The sequence below is a fragment of the Mus musculus genome, chromosome 3 (assembly GCF_000001635.26).
Source record: "Mus musculus strain C57BL/6J chromosome 3, GRCm38.p6 C57BL/6J".
Taxonomy (NCBI): domain Eukaryota; kingdom Metazoa; phylum Chordata; class Mammalia; order Rodentia; family Muridae; genus Mus; species Mus musculus.
The window spans coordinates 62,766,209-62,788,801 of record NC_000069.6 but is presented as its reverse complement, the minus strand read 5'-3'; the positions used below and the strand labels follow the sequence as shown (position 1 = coordinate 62,788,801).

Here is a 22,593-nt window from a genome sequence, read left to right as displayed (position 1 = left end):
CTTATAGGGCTCACAGACATTGAACGGACAATTAGTAAGAATCTGAGATAGGTCCTCTGCACATATACAATGGTTGTGTAGTTTGGTGTTGTTTTGGGACTCCTAACAGTGGGAGTGGAGAGCAGTCTCTGACTTTTTGTCTGCACTTGGAACCCTTTTCCTCCTACTAAGTTGTCTCACCCAGGCTTGATATAAGGGACTGTGCCTAGGGTTGTTGCAACTTCTTATCCTGTGTTCAGTTAATATTCCTGGGAGGACAGCCCTATTCTGAAGGGAAAGAAGGAGAAGTGGATTTGGGGTAAAGGGGAAGTGGAGAAAGGGACTGGGAAGAGTAGGAGTGAAAGCAAGGAAACTGTAGTCAGGATGTAATAAATGAGAGAAGAATAAATTTTTAAAAAGAAAGAAAGTGGTTTTCTTTATCAGAAAACATCTTTTTTACTAGTTTGCTTCTATAGTAATAATACATTTTATTAAATTATTATTAAAAATAATAATTTTCTTTTAACAATGATAGCTAACTAGAATCACACCGATGGATATGCTAAAATGGACACTGGACAGCCCATGAGATATTAACCCTATGCTAAAAAACTCCAGGCAACTAAGGTATTTGAGTCTGAGAAATAAATAGTCGTCCCCATGGAAAAATACACCAGTTGGTTATCCAATACAAAAATATTCCACTTTGAGCAAAAATATACAAGTAACATTATACAGAAAGATTAGGTTGTATTTAGGAATATATATATATATATATATATATACATATATATATATATATATACATATATACATACATACATACATATAAAATCAGTTAATAAGGAAAAGGGCAACAAATTTGAAAAAAAGAGTAAAAAGGATATATGGGAGAGTTTGGAGTGAGAAAGGGGAAGTGAGAAATGATAATAGATTATAATCTCAAATATAAAATAAATAACAACAATAAAATGATAGCTGACTTATTTTTGTACTTTAAAAGGAAAACAAGTTTATGAGTCAAATCAACTTTCATCTAGAGAATAATTGTCTCTCTTGATGTTCCTATAGTACATTAGACATGCAGAAGTTTCCTGGAAATTTGAACCATTATCCCACCCTTCTTCACATAACCATCTCTCAACTCCATGTGAGCCAGTGTCTTTCTGCTACTGCAATGGTAACATTCATGATCTCTATCATGTGCAATGTGCCTGAGTTAGACTTTTGTACTAGTTGAGTATGATGGTATTGACAATTGATTAGGTACATTGGGTGCTATTGTTGTTGATTGTTTTGTTGGTCTTTGCTTTCTATGTCCTATGAAAAAACCTTGAACACATAAGAATGATGGGAAAAGGTTGGCATACATGGAATGATGGGTTGTTTGGATTTAATGTCAACTCAGTTAAGAGGCATATTCTTTATGAGACAAGAAAAGCTAACATTTTTTAACTAAAATACCTTACTTCAATGTAAACCATATAAGATATATGTATATATATAGATAGATAGATATAGATAGATTAGATAGATACACACACACACATCTATATGTGTGTGTATGTGTGTATTGTATATGTATATATAATGTATAATGCATGTAATTCTACATTGTATAATAATACATATACATAAAATGCATATATGCATTATATATACAATAATACAATTATATATATTATTGCTGTGTTTTATGTAAGTTTTTTTATGTTAACCGTAACAATGCAAGTAAATGATACTGATAAATAAGAAAAGGTAGTTATTCTATTTCTACAATTTAGTCAGAGTTTTAAATATCTTTAACACAGAAACGTTCCACTTATTCCTTGAAAAATTTCTTCCACTGAACTCATATTTATACAGGAGGAATTACACACAGGCAAATGAAGCAGCACTTTCAAAAACAAAACCAGCAAATATAACAACATAAACTGCACATTTTATGATATTTACTACACCTGTCTTATTTTCTACACATGGCAGTTATATTGGAAAGTAAGCATTATCTATCCTTGGTGTCTGGATCAAAAAGTCTCCATCAGTACTTCGGAGACCAGAGCAAAAAGAAAAGAGCAAGATGAATATCTATGGAACCCACAAAATCTTCTCCAGGATGCCCAAAATCCACCCCTAATGAGTTTTTCCTATACCTGTACTATGATAAAGAAATTGAAAAAAGATAAGATTTGGTTGTAGAAGATGACATGGACACACATTCTGAAATGATCAAGACTTGATCTCCTCTCTCTTTAAATTGGATATTGATAGTATTCAGGGATTATTCAGCTTGTGGCACCTCGAAGACTTCATAGCAATGTTGTATATGTTAATCACATCCAACACATTCTGAGTTCATTTAATTAACAATGATGGAAGCAGGTGGCCAAAGGCTCAAGTGAATTAAGTCAGGCTGAATGCACATTCATCATTTGCAGCTTTTGCTGCAGCTGCTCTCCAAGCCTCAAATTTCAGAACACAAACTCATTTGTTAGGGGTAAAAGAAAGATTGGGAAATGTCTATAAGCACTGTCTTTGTTTTGTCTCGTTTTGTTCTTCAAATAAGAGGCTGTGAAAGGCAAATGGCTTTCTTGCTTCCTTATTATGTTAGTTAAATACTTATCACTTCACACACATGTCAAACACTAATTGATGAAACTTTGAAAGATGATAGGAAAAATAGCAGCTCAGTTTGAAATATCTTTTAGAACCTAAATTTAAAATGGCTCCTCATTTCAAGCCAACGACTCACAAAAACACCTTTTCAAACTCTTCATTGGCTTGGAGCTTAAGAAGAAAGGCCAACACACTGACATGGTCATTTGGTTACTCTAACAAATCTGATAAGTGAGAATTTGTTTACTTGTGTAAATTCAGTAGTCTTGTGTTTATATAACTTTCAAATAACAAATCTATCCCTCAAAGTCTGAGGTGCAATTTTAATGGAACTAATTAAACAGAAGAACTTTAGAAAGCTTCTCTCCACAGCTCATTAACAGTTAGATAATTTCTGCATTGGGGTGGGAGGAGCCTTTGGTCTTTAAAATTATTCATAGATCTTTAATGTCACTATGTCTTCTTCCTAAACAATATAAATTTTTCAAGTGCACTGGGGCAAAGCTAAACAAATGCTGAGTCACGAAAGTGAACTGTGATCAAAAGACCAAGACCAGATTCATTGCTGCTCCATTCATAATAGCCAGAAATTGGAAACCGTCTAGATGTCCACTGATGAACAAATGTAAAATAAAACTGCAGCACATTTACACAATAGAATATATTTAGCTGTTTTCTTTTAAACAAAACAAACAAACAAACAAACAAGAAACCATGAAGTTAGCATGTGAAAGAATGGAACTTTATTACCCAAACATGCATGGGTAATAAAGAACATGAGTTCAGGGGAAGCCCAAACACTGTTGTTCAGCTACCAGAGGGTAACAATAAAATGACCCCTAACAACCTTCTGCTATACATAGATCAGTGCCTCATTCAACCATCATCTGAGAACCATCCACCCGCTCTAGATGGGAACTAATACAGGGACTTACAATCGAACAGGGCATATGGAACTGAAGATGTTGGAGAGAACTCAGTCTTAAATAAAATGTCTTCATCAAATCCTTCCTCTCAGGACTTAGAGAACTATACAGAAGGCAAGGCAGAAAAATTGCAAGAGCCAGTGTTAATAGAGAATACCAAGGAAAGAAGCCTTCTAAGTGCAACAGAACTGATGCACATATGATGTTACAGAGACTGTGGCAGCATTAACAGGGCTTACACTGGTTCAAATCAGACAAGGTCCTAGAGCTGAGACGAGGAAGAAGACACAAGCATGAACGTCCAATGAAGAAACTATCTCTAATTCACTACTACTCACAAAACAAAAACAATGGTTTCTCATATTGAGTCTCACTGGAGATGCAAACCTCACTTAAAGGTAGACATCTTGTCCAGTTTATCAATCAGTATTCTATTGCTGTGAAGAGATATTATGACCATGGTAACTCTTTTATGTTTTTTGTTGTTGTTTTGTTTTGTTTTTTGTTTTGTTTTTCAAGACAGGGTTTCTTTGTATAGTCCTGGCTGTCCTGGAACTCACTCTGTAGACCAGGCTGGCCTCAAACTCAGAAATCCTCCTGCCTCTGCCTCCCAAGTGCTGGGATTAAAGGCATGTGCCACCATGCCCAGCTCATGGTAACTCTTTTAAAGAAAAACCTTTAATTAGAACTGGCTTAATTTCAGAGGTTTAGTCTATTGTCATCATAGTGGGAAGTGTTGTAGCATGCAGGCAGACATGATGTTAGCTTGGTAGCTGAGAGTTCTACATCTGAATCACCAGGCATCAGGCAGAGAGACAGTGAGCCACATGGCCTGCCTTGTTCATCTAAAAGTCCAAAGCCCACCTTCAGTGCTAAATTTCCTCCAATAAGAATGTGCCAATCCAAGTAATATCACTTCTTATGAGCCTGTGGATGCCATTTTCACTCAAACCATATTAGATGGCTAACACAAAATGAACTCAAAAGAATTTTGTGGGATTTTAAAAAATATGTTACTTTGTCTCAGCATTTTTTATTACTTGCTTTTGTTTGTATGCTATCATTTCCAATTTTATGGTTTTATGGGTTTTGTTTGTATATGTTTATGAATGGTGTGTGTGTGAAAGTATATGTATTCCTTGTATTCTTTGTTTCCTTTTGGTTTGTTTGTTTGTTTTGTTTCATTCTTGTTTGTCTTTTTAATCTGCCTTTTTTTATTAGATATTTTCTGTATTTACATTTCAAATGCTATCCCACGAGTCCCCTATACCCTCCCCCCGCCCTGCTCCCCAACCCACCCATTCCTGCTTCCTGGCCCTGGCATTCCTCTGTACTTAGGCATATAATCTCTGCAAGACCAAGGGCCTCTCCTCCCATTGATGGCCTACTAGGGCATCCTCTGTTATATATGCCACTAGAGACATGAGCTCTGGGTGATACTGGTTAGTTCATATCATTGTTCCTCCTATAGCGTTGCAGACCCCTTTATCTACTTGGGAACTTTCTCTCGCTACTTTATTAGGGGCCCTGTGTTCCATCCAATAGATGACTGTGAGCATCCACTTCTATATTTGCCAGGCACTGACATAGCCTCACAAAAGATAGCTATATCAGGGTCCTGTCAGCAAAATCTTGCTAGCATATTCAATAGTGTCTGGGTTTGGTGGCTGATTACGGGATGGATCCCCTGGTGGGGTAGTCTCTGGATAGTCCATCCTTTCATCTTAGCTCCAAACTTTGACTCTGTGACTCTTTTCATGGGTATTTTGTTCCCTATTCTAAGAAGGAACGAAGTATCCACACTTTGGTCTTCCTTCTTTTTGAGTTTCATGTGTTTTCCAAATTGTATCTTGGGTTTTCTAAGTTTTTGGGCTAATACCCCCTTATCAGTGAGTGCATATGATTTGTGTTCTTTTGTGACTGGGTTAGCTCACTTAGGATAATATCCAGATACATCCATTTGCCTAAGAATTTCATAAATTCATTGCTTTTAATAGCTGAGTAGTAGTCTATTGTGTAAATGTACAACATTTTCTGTATCCATTCCTCTGTTGAGGGACATCTGGGTTCTTTCCATCTTCTGGCTATTATAAATAAGGCTGCTATGAACATAGTGGAACACGTGTCCTTATAACAAGTTGAAACGTCTTCTGTGTATATGCCCAGGAAAGGTATTGCTGGATCTTCCGATATTACTATGTCCAATTTTCTGAGGAACAACCAGACTGATTTCCAGAGTGGTTGTACCAGCTTACAATACCACCAGCAACAGAGGATTATTCCTCTTTCTCTACATTTGTGCCAGTATCTGCTGTTACCTGAATTTCTTATCTTAGCCATTCTGACTGGTGTGAGGTGGAATCTCAGGGTTGTTTTGATTTGCAATTCTCTTACAAATAAGGATGTTGAACATTTTTTCAGGTGCTTCTCAGCCATTCGGTATTCCTCAGTTGAGAATTCTTTGTTTAACTCTGTACCCCATTTTTAATGGGGTTATTTGATTTTCTGGAGTCCAGATTCTTGAGTTCTTTGTATAAATTGGATATTAGTCCCCTATAAGATTTAGGATTAGTAAAGATCCCTTCCCAATCTGTTGGTGGCCTTTTTGTCTTATTGACAGTATCTTTTGCCTTACAGAAGCTTTGCAATTTTATGAGGTCCCATTTGTCAATTCTCGATCTTACAGCACAAGCCATTGCTGTTTTCTTAAAAGGAAGAGAAAGGACATGGAGTTAGAGGGAGGTGTGGAGGAAGGATCTGGATGGAGATGAGTGAGGGAAAACAATGATCTGAATATATCATATAAATAAACTTTATATTTCATTTTTTTAAAAAAGTCTATGACCAAAGACTAAACTGAATATCTTCCCAACAACTTAACAAATCCATTGTCATATGTAAAGTGACTTGCTTAAGGTGTAGAGTTAAAATAAACTATCACAGTACAGAACATACTTCAACTTTATCTACAGTTCCCACACATTTGGTTGCCCAGTGAAGGCATCACATAGACTTAATTGGAGAAAATAAGAAATTTGTATGTCTGCTGAATAGCTGTAACATTTTCTGATTCTTAAACCTCTTCTGAGGTTTAGCAGAAATTATTTCATAAGTTTTGTAGCTTACTATGTTTCTAGTTCCTGTTTCTAAAGTCACTGAAATGCTTAGGGAAATAATGAGTACTCAAGTTCCTTTTAATAATTCATATGCCTTTCCAACAGAACAATTTTAGCCATTAGGGAGATTAAAAGCTCTTATTAGTGCCTTCCACCAGACACTGAAGACTCTTAGAATATCAGATTTTATAAAGCTGGAGAATACATCCTTGGTATACTCATTTTATAACCACATATGAGTTTTTAAATGATATTTAAATTGGTCTTTAATGTAAAATAATTAGTCATAAAGTCCCACCCAAAACTAATTCAAGTTGGAGAAATACACCAATTTAAAGTAAATGCAATTTTCTAACATCTAACTACACCAAAAAATAACTGCCAAAACCACAAAGAGGCATTTTAATCTGAAATTAAGCATTTTATTTATGTACTACATGCAAATTCAGTTTTTTAGAAGCACTATTGAAAGCTTCTCTAAAGAGGCTGGTCTTCCTTTTCTCTGATAACTTTTTAAAAGTTTTATGGTTATAAATAAATTCCAATTTCTAATTAGAAAATACCAAGATACATTTTAAGTGAATTGAGAAATGATTTCAAATTCTGAATTAATAAAAACTAATGTGTCACTATGACAATAAGATTTATTTTCTTTGTTAAATATTTTTATACATTTAAAATGTGCAAGACCTTTGGATAAGTGGATTCAGTATTTTAATAGAATGTTCATATATCTTAGGAACAGAAAGGTAAATAATTTGATATAATTTTTACACAAACAATGCTGTAAAATGCAGATAAGAAAACTAAAGGCAAACTATCATAATGATATTGTTTGAATGTAGAAGTTTTGGGTGGTCAACTTATGAAGGTAGTCTTCATATAAAAGGTTACTCATTGTCAAGATTTAAGGAAGTGAGGAAAATGCTCTCTAGGGTCAAGACAGATGACATATCCCCCCAGTATGGAAGTATAATAGTTGAAGAATTGCATAATGGTTAATGTGACTTCACAGACTGAGTGAAAGGAAGTGTATTAGTTACTTTTCTGTTCCTGACAAAATACCATGACCAAAAGAGAGATAGTTAATTTTGCCTATGTTGCCAAAGGGAGAGTCCAGGATGATGGAAATTCATGGATCTCAGCAACTATAAGAAGCTGAATAGTCACATTTTATTCACAAACAGGAAAGAACACTAGAAGTGGAAGAAAGCAATAAGCCTCAAAACCTGTGTCCAGTGTGTAATTTTTCCAGCAAGCCTTCATCTTCAAAATGGTTCCATAACCTCCCTAGACAGTGCCACCAACACAGACTCCATGTTTTAATGTGTGAAGGAGGCATCTCTCATTCAAACAACCATAGGGGGAATGAACAAAAGTGAAAATGCATTTGGGGAGGGGTGTGGCAATCAGGAAAAACTCAGAGAGACTTTGATCGTTAGTCCTAGTAAAGAAGGGAGCTACTGGAAGACTTTTACAGGCAAGGATATGGCTGGAACAGTATCTGGCTGGCTGCCATGTTGAAAACACCACTTTTTTTTTTTTTTTTTTTTTTTTGGAGCATGAGAGCAAACAGCATGACAAAGGAAGGGTAATCTTATTGACCCAGGTAACAGATGATGGTAACTTACACCCATGAAGAATCAGAAGGGAAAGACTTCCATGGCACCTTCATCAGTCTCTTCTGAGCTGTAGGTGCCTGTTTTTTTCTTAGAGAGCAGAATGTGGTTTTCTTTGTCACATCCATCATCTTGATAGTCTCCCTTGGCATGCTATGAGCACCTAAAGGACAGGGGTTTTATCTTATCCACTTTATGTTCTTGGAATTTTTGTTCTGCCAAATAGATAAAGATCATCTACCAACGTTTTTCAGTAAAGAAGTCAAAACTAATTGTAATGACTAATGCTTAGGGTTTTACTTTAGAACAACTTCTGATATGTAACTAAAAAGGTAACAATACAATTGAAAGACTAATAAGCCATCCAGAATTATTTCGTTAAGAGATAGTAATACCTATATTCCTTTCGTTTTGTGTATTTTTCTACTGTGAAGAAATTCATATCCCATGGCAAGCTGTGGCTGCTTACTAACACATACTACAATATAGCATCTCTATGAAATGGTTAGGAATTTTATATTCTCTAAATTTAAGTATGGAAAAATTTCAACTTTCTAAAAGCCTAATTGATATAATATGAAAATGTTTTCAGAAATAATTACTTGGAAGAAAAAAAAAGGTTTTTTTTTTTTAATAATACCAGTAAGGTTAAAAAAAAAAGGCATTTTAAGTGTCCATTCATGTCTCCAAGTCGAAGAGAAGCTCTATGAAACCAAGATTACCAGACTTCATTTGAAAAACGTCTTATGTTTCTCAAAATATAACCAGAAAATATAAAATATTTTATCCAAAATAATTCTTGTAATGAATTAGAAAGCAGTATTTTAAATTTTTTGTGATTCATTAGAATACTTAAAAATTAATTTCTTTCTTAGAATAGTTTTTTGGTTTAAGAGTTAATATGCGTTAATTCTGAATAGTTGACAAGGATATACCTGAATCAAATCATATGATTGCCAACAAAATATATGTTGTATTAATATTCAGTATGCTTTTAGTTATTTCAATATAAGAGCATCCATTTTACTCATACATCTTACTTTGCAAAGTCAAAATTATATAATTTAATCTTATCACATATAATTTTTCCTTATACCAGCATTTCCCTTGTCATCAAATATTCTTTAAGAGTATGTTTTAACATATTTTGTTGTAATTTTTCTATTATCTTCAGATGGCTAATTCTATGCTAAGTGACTATTACCTATTTGATGATAACTTAAGCACTGGAAAGGGATTGGTGAAGTACCTGCTTTTTAGAGAGTTTATATGCAACAAGAAGTCTAGTTAAGTGGTGAGTGATTCATGTTGTTGCCAGTGGACTACAGTTGGAACATCTGGCCCAGTCTAAGGCTGCATTTAAGCTCAGAATGGAGAGCTCTGAAGAAGAGTAAATAATATGTAGCAGAAGCATTTGGATTCTATCTAAGCAAAGGGACCTGCATGTGTTAAATTATGGTGTTAAGAGAAGCCAAGACTCATACAAGGTATGGAAGAGTATTTCTGTGGTAAAAGAAAAAAAGAGAATTTAAGAATAAAAACCTATTTTCTACTAATAATTGACTATGTAATAGGATATTGAATGGTGTCACTGGTGCAATACAAAGAATTGAACTGTAAGTCTTTAGGATAAGAAGAGAGATTAGACACTGATTAATCCAAAAGCTCAGAATTCCGAAGATATAATTCACAGACCATATGAAGCTCAAGAAGAAGGAAGACCAAGTATAGATGCTTCAGTCCATCTTAGAAAGGGGAACAAAATACTCATGGGAGATAGACGGTGAGAGGGACTTGGGATGGAGAGAGGAGGGGGAGGAGAAAAGGGGGGCAGGATCAGGTATGGGAGGAGACAGGGATGCTATACAGAGGATCAGGAATTTGAACAAAGATATGTAGCAATGGGGAACTGAGGGTAGCCACCAGCAAGGTGAGGGTATGGAAAAAGAGGAACACTCCTCCATAGTTGTGGGATTGCAAACTGGTACAACCACTCTGGAAATCAGTCTAGTGGTTCCTCAGAAAATTGGACATAGTATTTATTACCTGAGAATTCAGCAATACCTCTTCTGGGCATATCCAACTTGTAATAAGGACACATGCTCCACTATGTTCATAGCAGCCTTATTTATAACAGCCAGAAGCTGGAAAGAACCCAGATGTCCTTCAACAGAGGAATGGATGCAGAAAATGTGGTACATTTACACAATAGAGTACTACTCAGCTGTTAAAAACAATGACTTCATGAAATTCTTAGGCAAACTAGAAAATATCATCCTGTGTGAGGTAGCCTAGTCACAAAAGAACACTCATGGTGTGCACACACTGATAAATAGATATTAGCCCAAAAGTTTGGAATACCCAAGATTCAATTTACAAATCGTATGAAGCCCAAGAAGGAAGACCCAAGTGTAGATGCTACAGCTCTTCTTAGAAGGGGGAACAAAATACTCACAGGAAGAAATATGGAGACAAAGTGTGGAGCAAAGACTAAAGGAAAGGCCTTATACAGAGGCAGATGATCTCAGCTAACCATTGAGCTGATCACAGGGTTCCAAGTGGAGGAGGTAGAGAAAAGACTAAAGGAGCTAAAGGGGTTTACATCCGCCTCTGTATAAGTCAGGCTCTGGCAGAGCTTTTCAGGAGACAGCTATATCAGGCTCCTGTCAGCATGTACTTCTTGTCATCCACAATAGTGTCTGGGTTTGGTGGCTGTATGTGGGATAGATCTCCAGGTGGGACAGTCTGTGGATGGCCCTTGGTCACTGTGAAGGCTTGATGCCCCAGTGTAGGGAAATTCCAGGGCGGGGAGGTGGGTGGGTGGGTGGGTGTGGGAGCACCCTCGTAGAAGCAGGGGCAGGGGATGGGATAGGGGGTTTCTGGAGGGGAAACCAGGAAAGGAGGTAACATTTGAAATGTAAATGAATAAAATATCCAATTTTTAAGAAATCCAGAAAAAAAGGGAGAAATTAGATACAAGTTTTTAAACCCACACTGCTGATTTAGAGGCTATAGGGAATCTGGAAGGCAATGATATGATTCTGAACCAAAGATAGACCTTATCCAGGATGGTGAAAAGAGGACTGACTGAGAGGATAGGTCTAGGAACTGGTATTTGATTGGATGGATGCTGACATCAGAAGTTAACCAGAGAGACATGAAGTTTGAACAGCGAGTGGTCAGTTGACAGCTATTCAGTAGGAGAGATGAATGCATGTGCTATAGGAGGTGGCAGACATATTTAAGAATGTGTAGAAGCAGATGTACCTGTGACATTTTCAAATGACAATGTGAAATAAATGTCTTGCTGTAAGGACTAGAGCTGCTTGGAGCTCACTTACAGGTCTTGAGATACAGATTTGGGAATCTCCAGGCAATAAATAAGGTGATTATCCAATTCACCAATCTAAAATTTCAGTTATTTTAGGAAGGTAAACTGTAAGTTATTTGTCATAATATAATGTTTTAATGAGTAAATACAAATGTTAGTTTTGGACAGTGTTTACTAGGGATGAGTCTACTTTTCTTTGTAGTTAATTTGAAAATGAATTAATTATTGAATTTCATAATAGTTTTTTGTTGTTATAGCTAAAGCAAGTGAATGTTAAAGGGTCTAATTTTTGCCAGAACAATAAAAAATTAAGAAATACTGAAACATAAAAGTTCAAGAAATGGTTATTTTTATTTAGTAAATATACTTTTCAGATTTTAGCTAGAGTTATGAATCATAAGTAAAAAGTTGAAAATGTTACAGGGAAACAGAAGCAGAACAGGCATCAGAACTGGCAGTGGGAAGAGTGAGTAAGCAGGTATAAAGTGAGAAGGCTGGGCTGACTTCATGATGGGCTTCAAATTGGCAGTTCAGGAAAAGAGGCCTAAATCTGTTTCCAAGAACTGGGAAAGTCCAGGCAAGTCCAGGCTTCAGAAGCTGCCCCACTACCCGGCCTGAAGCAAGGACAATGAGTCAGCAGCAGTTTCTAGACCTCCCTAGCCACAGTTTCCAACCCCCATGCCCAGTAATGGAATGTCAATAGAGAAGGAGCAAGATAAAGTCACCTACCCCAGAATCCACCAATTGGATTTTAAATCAGACCTGTGAGCTCACTAGGTTGTTTCTCCATCTTGGTAATGGGAGACCCCAGCATGCTGGGCTTCTACAGAATAAAACACTCTTTACATACTTATCTGAGTCCAGGGTATCAGTCTTTGGTGAATCATGGACTCTTACAAAAAAAGCTCTGAGCCATGTGATATAGGTATGTAAGGGAGATGTGGCATTTAGTGCTAAGGACTCTCCACAGTCTGATATTTGTAGCAACTTGACCAGTTTGGGTTCCTGAGTTAATTGCTAGCTATTGCAAAAAAAAAAAAAAAAAAAAAAAAAATCTCTAATTAAATTTGAGAGTTGAACTAATCTACTAGAACAGAAAATATTAGAAATTAGTTTAATCTGTGTTTATTTAGCAGAATAATAGTAGTAGGTTCTCCCTGAGATGGGTAACCAGACCAGCTACCAATTCTTGGCCTTGACTTAGTCAGGGTTTCTATTCCTGCACAAACATCATGACCAAGAAGCAAGTTGTGGGAGGAAAAGGTTTAATCAGCTTATACTTCCACATTGTTGTTCAACACCAGAGGAAGTCAGGACTGAAACTCAAGCAGATCAGGAAGCAGGAGCTCATGCTGAGGCCATGGAGGGATGTCACTTACTGGCTTGCTGCCCCTGTCTTGCTCAGCTTGCTTTCTTATAGAACCAAGACTACCAGTTCAGAGATAGTACCACCCACGAGGGGCCTTCCCCCTTGATCATTAATTGAGAAAATGCCCCACAGCCGGATCTCATGGAGGTATTTCCCCAACTGAAGCTCCCTTCTCTGTAATAACTCCAGCCTGTGTCAAATTGATACACAAAATCAGACAGTACAGCCTCTGTTGTCATGTAAGGTACTAATTCCTCTTTTAGGCTTTGAGATGGTGATTCTTTCCAATATCAACTCTTGTTTTCAAGTTTTCAGGATATTTGTTCTGTTATCCTGGGTCTTTTATGTTTCCATATGAAATATAAGAGTGTTTCTTATATTTCTGTTAAGAGTTGTTTTGAAATTTTGTTGGGAATTGTATTGGAATCCATAAATAATATATCTTAGAATTAAAAAAATAAAGTGAAACACAAATAAGACACACATAATTCAAAATTTAAAAATCTTAATATTCTAGTTAATACTTTGTTATCATCTATGTTTCTGTTAGGAATAATAATCTCTTTGGAAAGGTTCAATACTATATGATGGAAACCAGTAGAATTGTGAATATGTAATACTTTTTGTTGTTGTTGTTGTTGTTGTTTTTCAAGCCAGGGTTTCTCTGTATAGCCCTGGATGTCCTGGAACTCACTTTGTAGACCAGGCTGGCCTCGAACTCAGAAATCTGTCTGCCTTTCCCTCCCAAGTGCTGGGATTAAAGGCGTGTGCCACCACTGTCTGGCTTGTAATACTTTTAATATTTTGATAATGATACCTTCCTGATTTCCCTGTCTTAGTTATTATAAAGTGTCTTGGCCACTGTTTTATTTCTGTGACGAGACACTATGACAAAGCCAACTCTAAGAACTTAGTTCATTATCATCATAGCAGGGAGCATGGTGGTAGGCAGGTGTGGTGCTGAAGAAGCAGCTGAGAGCTACATCCTGATCTGTAAGCAAAGAATGAGAGCCCATGCCTCACATGAGCTTATGACTCCTCAAAGCCCACCCCCAGTGCCACACTCTCTCCAACTAAGGCACACCTCCTAATCCTTCTAATTTTTTCAAACAGTTCTACTCCCTGGTGGATAAACACTTAAATACATGTGCCTAGAACAGCCATTCTTAGTCAAGCCAGCACATAAGGTATAATAAATGTTAGCAGCAACCATTTGAAATATACAGAGTGTGGGCAGTATGTAAACATGTTAAGTAATTTGCACTCCAAACTGTGGTACAAATGTCTACCAGTATTGACATCATTTGGGAACCTGTGAGAAGGGCAAAAACCTCAATTTCTACCTCAAAACACGATCTCAGATCCTGCATTTTAGTGAGATTCCCAGATTTGTAAATGTGTGGAAATTGAAAAAGAAATGGTTTCCATAATTTTCTTAAAGGATCAGTCTACATTTAATAATATGAAGTTAGCTTTTCCTAGTCATGAAATTCTTTTAGTTGTTTTTAATGCTAATAGTCATCTTTTTAAAATTTCTTTCATTTTTAAATTTTTTATTTTGAGACAAGGTCCTACCAAGTATCCAGGCTGGCCAGGAATTTACTATGTAGACTAGGCTGACCTCAAACTCACAGGTACTGGTGATGTAGTGGGGGAAATAAGAAAGACACTGCTTCTTAGGGAAGGGACAGGGAAGGAAATAAAGGAGAAAGAAAGAAGATGGTAAATAATAATAGAGACAACAATATCAAAGCAAATTAGCTTTTTTGGTACCAGAAAGCAACATGCAAGCTTCTAAAGATCCTACCAACAGTCCTACCCTGCTATAACAACCATGAACCACAACAACAATCAGCATGATGCAATAACTTTAATAGTACAGTAGTGGCATGCATAACTTTATGGAAACCAACAACTTTCTAATTTGACTTTAAGGCTTGTTTAACAAGAGGGATACTATGTCTGGTACTTGAAGCTTAGCTAACCTCTCAGTGCTAATGAAATCAGTTACTGGAGGAAAATCTACAACTAATTTATTAAACCAACCTAATCTCTCACAACAATCTGTAACTATGTGTCCTTCACCCAGAGATAAATGTAATCTTCACCCCTCATAAAGGAAACATCTCTTTGCAAAAGTCAGAAATGTACAGAAAACTACAACCAAACAAAATGTAGCGTTGTAGAGTTCAGACCTCATGTTTACATCTATAATACACTCCATGACTAAGACCGGGGAACACTGTGAAAGAAGGATCAAAAAGATTTTTAGAGCCAGAGTTTCAGATAAATTACTGTGAGATTGAGTCTCCTACTAACATCAGGACCTGCACTTGTAAAGTCTTACCAATATGCCAAGCCAAAGGTACTTTGAACAAGGATGGCATCAATCAACATGCCTATTTTTGAAGAAGTTACTATCAGTTAATGAATTTCAGTCTCTGAATTCATATACAATGATACATTAAAATTTAGTGATATATATATATATATATATATATATATATATATATATATATAATTTTGACATTTATACTTCAGCTCTTAATATTTTTCAATCTCACAAGGTTCTAAAGATATCAACTAAAACACCTTTGTAATAATTTTCATTAATTGTCAATATGCACTTAAAACCTTTGAAAAGGTTATAGGCTACTGTACACTGTTAACCACACCCACATTACACTTAATTAGTTTTGTATTAAAAAACAAACAAACAAGATTTTAGTTGGGCCATTATGCATACCTTTAGCCTCTGCACTTGGAAGGCCAGCCTGAACTACAAAGTGAGTTTCAGGACAACCATGACTATTACACAGACAAAAACTGTCTTGAAAGCCAACCAACAAATAAATAATAAGATAAAATTTTAGGGGACCAAGGAGATGGTTCAGTTGGTAAAGTGCTAGACACATAAAGATGAAAACAGGAGTTAAGTTCCTCAGCAGACATTTAAAAAGCCAAGCCTAGTGGTTCATCCATATACTTCCAGTGGCAGAGAGGTGTGGATAGTTACTCAGAGTTTCAGGTTCAGTAAGAGACTCTGTCTCAAAAAACTAAGGTGAAGAGCAGTCAAAGAAGACAGCCAATGACAAGCTCTGGACATCACACAGGTACATTCACATGCAGGTGCATTTGTTTATACATCTGCACACAAGTATATATCCATATATATACATTAACATAAAAATAAAACAAAATTCTGAATAGAAATATATCCTAAACAAATCAAAAACAAATCCTTCCTTTGCATAATCTCTTTCCAACCCTTTCCCTTCCATTTTTTTCCTCAGTTTAGTCATGGCTAAGATAGCTAAAGGCAGAGAAATAAGGATTATTTTTCCTTTTTTTCTGATTTTTGTATTATGTTCAACACTGTATTTAAAAAAGCACCATGACCCCCTTGGTACAGAAATACATTATAGTTAAAATATCAAACAGTACTCCTTTCTTAGCACAAAAATTTTTCAATAAAAAATATTGCCTTGCCCACAAATTCACTTTTGTAATGGAATAGATGAAAAAAAGGTGCTTATAAATTCTAAAGGTGACCTTTGAGGACACCCATTCCAGCCTCATTTCTTTTCAAATGAAGAATCCTGACGATGAAGTGCCAGACCTCCATAACCCTATAGGATCTGGAAACCTAGCAACACTATCTCTCTGTGTTGAATATGATTTGAAAAAGAAAATCAAAACACAAGACTGTATGCATGGTAAAGAGAGGCACTTCCACAGGGACAGTGTGTGATTGCTGCTGTCTCACCTGTCTTTTTATCAAAAATTGACACTTCTTTACTTACCTAGGTCATCTCTGCATAGACACCATATATCCCAGCATCTCATGGAAAGGGTAACTCCATACTTTAAAGATGAGAAAATACTAATGAGTAAGATAAAACACAGGTCTTTATTTTCTCTCCAACATATGCAAATGCAAGGCAAGAGGCACCAAATGAAACAAATAAAATGGTTCTAGCACTCCATTAAATAAAAATCAGCATTTCTATTTCTTTTGAGTGGAGGATACAGAAAGCATTGCCTACCACCACGCATGGTAGGAGGAGCTTTTCCTCTGCAGATTTAGCCAGGCTCAGTGACCCATCATTACTTCATCTCACTATGTGCCATGACCTTTACAGCTCAGTTCTTTGTCATATTTTATTCTGTCATGTCTGGTTGCCTTTATTTACAGTACTACATCCCGCCAGGTCTGAGTTCTTGCAGAGTGTTTATCCTTTCCTCCCTCATCTAGCTGGAAATTTCTGTAGGTTTTTAAAGAACACTTAGTGAAAGGTGTCTTGGCTAGTATGATAATTAAAGCATGTGTTATAAAAGAAAGTGACCACTGCTTAAATACTGTGTGTCTCTAAAGCCATTGAAGTGTATGTCATTTCATTAGAATAGTTTTAAACAATTACTTAACTGGGAAACCGATGAAAGAAAAACATTGCATTGATATTGTGAGAAAAACTCTAACTTAAGTGATGTCACCTCTTATTCGGTGACATTAACTATTAATGGGTGGGAAAAAGTTAATAGAAGTTTATGAGCCCTCACATTTGCCACCTTCAACAACCTCTTGAACTCTAATTAACAAAATATCTACTCCCTCTCAAAGCAATCACCTTGATTTATTAGTTTATGTTTCTATCTCTTTTTTACTGACTTATTTTATGATTTTAGATATCTATAAACACAGAGTAAGTTCTGTTAACACTTGGAAATATTCCTGGGGCTCTCAATTAATGATTGCTTCAGGAGCAGGGCTGCTCTGTTAATATTTAGTGTATGTGCTTACATGGGGTTTATCTACATGTTTTTCTGACTGTTTTTCTGAACTCAACCTTCTTTGGATCACTGTTTACTTCGTTACATTCATATCTAAAAGGACACTGAAACTGAAATAAGGTTGTGTACAGTATTAGACTCTAGTCCATCCCACTCTTTCAGGTCCTCAGATCCCAGGTCCAGCAGACAAGGTCTCCACAGGTCAGAAAAATCAACAGGGAAGCCTTCCTGAAGGAAGTTAGTCACTGGACACAGGCTTTGGGATCAATGATTTTCTCCATGTGTACTGCCCTTACACCTTCTTGACCACACTGGCATCACCCTGAATTGTGAGCCCAAAATAAGACTTTACCCCTCTGGTTACTTCTGTTGATTTTTTGTTGTTGTTGTTTTTGTTTTTTGTTTGTTTGTTTCTCTTTTTTTCTTTTTCCACAAGTATAAAAAGGGAATTAATACAATGATATTTAGGGTTCTTTCCAGTTTTTTTTTTAATTTAGTATAAATGTTTTTAGATTGGCATCTAAATTGAATAATTACAAAATTTAAAAATAAGAAAAGAAATTTACTTAAGTATGAAATATTTCATTGAGGTTTTGACCCACGTTTCATTCATAAATTATAAAATTGAAAAGATTGTGTAAGTTTTAAGCTCATTAATATTCTAAATAAGATCTGGTGTTGTGATCTTGGTTCCGGGACTCCGCCGAACTTAGGAACTTAGTCTGCACAGGTGAGAGTGTGCACCACAGAAGCAGACAGCTTCTGGGACCTGCCAAAGAAACACAGCTTCTGGGAAAGGTCCTGTTTTGGGCCTTCTTCTTCAGCCAGGAGGAGGTCCAAACATAAGATATCTGCTCACCTTACCTGTAAGAGGAGAGCTTGCCAGCAGAGAGTACTCTGAGCACTAAAACTCAGAGGAAAGAGTCTGTCTCCCAGGTCTGCTGATAGACGGTAACAGAATCAACAGAAGAACAATCTCTAAACAGAGTCAACTATAACAACTAATTCCAGAGATTACCAGATGGCGAAAGGTAAACATAGGAATCTTACTAACAGGAACCAAGACCACTCACCATCATCAGAACCCAGCACTCCCACTTCGCCCAGTCCAGGGCACCCAACACACCCGAAAACATCGACCCAGATTTAAAAGCATATCTCATGATGATGGTAGAGGACATCAAGAAGGACTTTAATAACTCACTTAAAGAAATACAGGAGAACACTGCTAAAGAGTTACAAGTCCTTATAGAAAAACAGGAAAACACATCCAAATAGGTGATAGAAATGAACAAAACCATACTAGACCTAAAAAGGGAAGTAGACACAGTAAAAAAACTCAAAGTGAGGCAACACTGGAGGTAGAAACCCTAGGAAAGAAATCTGGAACCATAGATGCGAGCATCAGCAACAGAATACAAGAGATGGAAAGGGAATCTCAGGTGCAGAAGATTCCATAGAGAACATTGGCACAACAATCAAAGAAAATGGAAAATGCAAAAAGATCCTAACTCAAAATATCCAGGAAATCCAGGACACAATGAGAAGACCAAACCTACGGATAATAGGAGTGGATGAGAATGAAGATTTTCAACTCAAAGGACCAGGAAACATCTTCAACAAAATTATTGAAGAAAACTTCCCAAATCTAAAGAAAGAGATGCCCATGAACATACAAGAAGCCTACAGCTCCAAATAGACTGGACCAGAAAAGAAATTCCTGCCAACACATAATAATCAGAACAACAAATGCACTAAATAAAGATAGAATACTAAAAGCAGTAAGGGAAAAAGGTCAAGTAATATATAAAGGCAAGCCTATCAGAATTACACCAGATTTTTCACCAGAGACTATGAAAGCCAGAAGAGCCTGGACAGATGTTATACAGACACTAAGAGAACACAAATTCCAGCCCAGGATACTATACCCAGCCAAACTCTCAATTACCATAGATGGAGAAACCAAAGTAATCCACGACAAAACTAAATTCACCCATTATCTCTCCACGAATCCAGCCCTTCAACGGATAATAACAGAAAAAAAACAATACAAGGACGGGAACGATGCCCTAGAAAAAACAAGAAGGAAATCCCTCAACAAACCTAAAAGAAGACAGCCACAAGAACAGAATGCCAACTTTAACAACAAAAATAACAGGAAGCAACAATTACTTTTGCTTAATATCTCTTGATATCAATGGTCTTAACTCCCCAATAAAAAGACATAGACTAACAAACTGGCTACACAAACAAGACCCAACATTTTGCTGCTTACAGGAAACTCATCTCAGAGAAAAAGATAGACACTACCTCAGAATGAAAGGCTGGAAAACAATTTTCCAAGCAAATGGTATGAAGAAACAAGCTGGAATAGCCATCCTAATATCTGGTAAGATTGACTTACAACCAAAAGTCATCAAAAGAGACAAGGAGGGGTACTTCATACTCATCAAAGTTAAAATCCTCCAGGAGGAACTATCAATTCTGAATATCTATGCTCCAAATACAAGGGCAGCCACATTCGTTAAAGAAACTTTAGTAAAGCTCAAAGCACACATTGCGCCTCACACAATAATAGTGGGAGACTTCAACACACCACTTTCACCAATGGACAGATCATGGAAACAGAAACTAAACAGGGACACAGTGAAACTAACAGAAGTTATGAAACAAATGGATTTGACAGATATCTACAGAACATTTTATCCTAAAACAAAAGGATATACCTTCTTCTCAGCACCTCATGGTACCTTCTCCAAAATTAACCACATAATAGGTCACAAAACAGGCCTCAACAGATTCAAAAATATTGAAATGTCCCATGCATCCTATCAGATGACCATGCACTAAGGCTGATCTTCAATAACAAAATAAATAATAGAAAGCCAACATTGACCTGGAAACTGAACAACACTCTTCTCAATGATACCTTGGTCAAGGAAGGAATAAAGAAAGAAATTAAGAACTTCTTAGAGTTCAATGAAAATGAAGCCACTTCATACCCAAAATTATGGTACACAATGAAAGCATTTCTCAGAGGAAAACTCATAGCTCTGAGTGCCTCCAAAAAGAAACTAGAGAGAGCATACATTAGCAGCTTGAAAACACACCTAAAAACTCTAGAACAAAAGGAAGCAAATTCACCCAAGAGGAGTAGACGGCAGGAAATAATCAAACTCAGGAGTGAAATCAACCAAGTGGAAAAAAGAAGAACTATTCAGAGAATCAACCAATCGAGGAGCTGGTTCTTTGAGAAAATCAACAAGATAGACAAACCCTTAGCCAGACTCACTAGAGGGCACAGGGAAAGCATTCTAATTAACAAAATCAGAAATGAAAAGGGAGACATAACAACAGATCCTGAAGAAATCCAAAATACCATCAGATCCTTCGACAAAAGGCTATACTCAACATAACTGGAAAACCTGGATGAAATGGACAAGTTTCTAGACAGATACCAGGTACTAAAGTTGAATCAAGATCAGGTTAATGATCTAAACAGCCCGATATCCCCCAAAGAAATAGAAGCAGTCATTAATAGTCTCCCAACCAAAAAAAGCCCAGGACCAGATGGGTTTAGTGCAGAGTTCTATCAGACCTTCAAAGAAGATCTAATCCCATTTCTTCACAAAATATTCCACAAAATAGAAACAGAAGGTACTCTACCCAACTCATTCTATGAAGCCACAATTACTCTGATACCTAAACCACAAAAAGACTCCACAAAGATAGAGAACTTCAGACCAATATCCCTGATGAATATTGATGCAAAAATCCTCAAAAAGTTCTTGCTAACCGAATCCAAGAACACATCAAAATAATCATCCATCCTGACCAAGTAGGTTTCATCCCAGGGATGCAGGGATGCTTCAATATACGGAAATCCATCAACGTAATCCAGTATATAAACAAACTCAAAGACAAAAACCACATGATCATCTCGTTAGATGCTGAGAAAGCGTTTGACAAAATCCAACACGAATTCATGATAAAAGTCTTGGAAAGATCAGGAATTCAAGGCCCATACCTAAACATGATAAAAGCAATCTACAGCAAACCAGTAGCCAGCATCAAAGTAAATGGTGAGAAGCTTGAAGCAATCCCACTAAAATCAGGGACTAGACAAGGCTGTCCACTCTTTCCCTACCTATTAAACATTGTACTTGAAGTCCTAGACAGAGCAATTAGACAATAAAAGGAGATCAAGGGGATAGAAATTGGAAAGGAAGAAGTCAAAATATCACGTTTTGCAGATGATATGACAGTATATATATATGTGACCCTATAAATTCCACCAGAGAACTCCTAAGCCTGATAAACAGCTTAGTGAAGTAGCTGGATATAAAATTAACTCAAATGAGTCAATGGCCTTTCTCTACACAAAGGACAAACAGGCTGAGAAAGAAATTAGGGAAACAACACCCTTCTCAATAGCCACAAATAATATAAAATACCTAGGTGTGACTCTAACTAAGGAAGTGAAAGATCTGTATGACAAGAACTTCATGTCTCTGAAGAAAGAAATTAAAGAAGATCTCAGAAGATGGAAAGATCTCCCATCTTCATGGATCGGCAGGATCAATATAGTAAAAATGGCAATCTTGCCAAAAGCAATCTACAGATTCAATGCAATCCCCATCAAAATTCCAACTCAATTCTTCAACGAATTAGAAAGGGCAATCGGCAGATTCATCTGGAATAACAAAAAACCTAGGATAGCAAAAACTCTTCTCAAGGATAAAAGAACCTCTGGTGGAATCACCATGCCTGACCTAAAGCTTTACTACAGAGCAATTGTGATAAAAACTGCATGGTACTGGTATAGTGACAGACAGGTAGACCAATG

At 36.5% G+C, this 22,593-nt stretch overlaps 1 long non-coding RNA gene across 1 annotated transcript in view; it reads right to left on the bottom strand.

Moving 5' to 3' along the window:
• The window catches only part of Gm40062, an 88,654-nt gene extending 71,834 nt beyond the window's left edge, over positions 1–16,820 (bottom strand). The window contains exon 1 of the long non-coding RNA XR_867337.1: positions 16,760–16,820. This is a non-coding gene — a long non-coding RNA (predicted gene, 40062). The remainder of the gene's footprint in view (positions 1–16,759) is intronic.
• Between the last annotated feature and the right edge of the window lie 5,773 nt (positions 16,821–22,593).